The sequence below is a fragment of the Trachymyrmex cornetzi genome, unplaced genomic scaffold (assembly GCF_001594075.2).
Source record: "Trachymyrmex cornetzi isolate Tcor2-1 unplaced genomic scaffold, Tcor1.1 scaffold928, whole genome shotgun sequence".
Taxonomy (NCBI): Eukaryota; Metazoa; Arthropoda; class Insecta; order Hymenoptera; family Formicidae; genus Trachymyrmex; species Trachymyrmex cornetzi.
The window spans coordinates 131,495-133,157 of record NW_017300276.1 but is presented as its reverse complement, the minus strand read 5'-3'; the positions used below and the strand labels follow the sequence as shown (position 1 = coordinate 133,157).

Sequence of the window (1,663 nt, the reverse complement as noted above, 5' to 3'; positions counted from 1 at the left end):
AAGGTTATTCTCTACAGCAGGATTAATTATAACAAAACATAGAAATAGATTATGCGAGGAATCAGCGAGATCCCTACTTTGTTTAAATTCATGGGCTATATGTTCAATATCTAAAATCTTATTTGGTGAATAATAATTATAATTGGTACAATAAAGTGTTTGAATAATTGTTGAAAGATTCTTAATAAATGAATATACAATTCTCATTAAGAACCAAGTATATTTAATTAAAACAGAACTCTTATATTAAATGATAAACGAGATAGCAAGAGATGAACAAAATTCTACAATTTAAAGTAATCTTAAGATTTATCAATTTAACATAAAAAATTACTTATGCTTCGTACAACAACAGTTTGCTTATTATTAAAACTTATCTGACACAAGAGAACTAATTAATATCGCCGTTGCAAGGCCTTGCAATAAAACGCAACCGCTTGGTACCAAGATCCAGAAAGAAAAGGAACGAACAACAACGATGTTCAAATCTTTTAAACAGATGAATAACTACAGGAATAAGTGCCAACACTATCGATTAGTTTAATGCAATTAATCGATAATATAATTCATATCATATTCTCAACAATAATAAAAAAATGTGATTCGTGTGTTATTTGATTTAATTAGTATTATATTAGATATATAGTTTAATGTGATCTAGGCTTAGCAATATTGCACACATTTGGTATTATTAATCATGTTTGTATTATTTGTTTAGGAAAACAATTACTGTAATTCCGGTATATACGGTATACATCATTTTATGTTGTGACATATGATTGCGCTACTGTTACATTGACAAATCGATTCAACTGACAGTAGTTTTATTTTACTCACTCCTTCTATTTTTTCTAACTTCTGCGACATAAATCCTATATAATTTCTATAATTTTTCGAGACTCGAGATTTTCAAGAATCTCGAGTCTAAAATCTCGTTTTGTCTTTAAACTCTCCGCGTAAATCTTGTCTCGATCTCGTCTTGAAATTCGGAACGAGACAAGACAAGATTCTCGAAATCTCGAATTTTGCGACATCCCTACGCGAGACTAATTGAATTTATATGTTAGTTGATACTGTGAATTTTGTCATTGTATATTATAAATTTTGCTAGATTTTCGGGCAAACAGTTTTTTAACGTTAAATTTCCAAGTATCGTTCGATGATGTAATGTACGATAATAAGCAGAAGGCATATACCGACTCTCAAATATTGTGAAAAAAGAAGATCGATTGACATCTTTGAAGAAACGCAATTAATTACAAGATCGAAGGTAGGTTAATGAGCGAGTTCTTGTTTTTCCGGGATACGATGAAACAGAGCAATTATCCGCATGAACAAGGAACCGTCAGAAATATGAGATAAAAGGAACACGATAACCATTCAAATGGATAAATTAGATTTGTATTGGATAGATCAATAGCTCAGAGCTTATTACGTTTCTTAAAACGAAAATTACAAAAGTGAATTTGCTCGCTTTTATAATTTTCATCTTGTTTCAAGAACTGTAGCAATCCCTGTATTTTACTGTTATAAATTTCATGAAATTTAATATATTAGGTGTTAAACTTAATTCCTATCGTTTTTTTTGTCTCGAAAATCGATTTGTTTCGAAGGGAAGATGAATGAATACCTTAATCAAAGTAATTTCCTCCATTTTCTACTA

General features: G+C 29.8%; 1 protein-coding gene across 4 annotated transcripts in view; it reads right to left on the bottom strand.

Annotated features, from left to right (window-relative positions):
* FMRFaR (FMRFamide Receptor) overlaps window positions 1-1,663 on the bottom strand; it is a 69,670-nt gene that overhangs the window by 1,609 nt on the left and 66,398 nt on the right. The window lies entirely within an intron of this gene.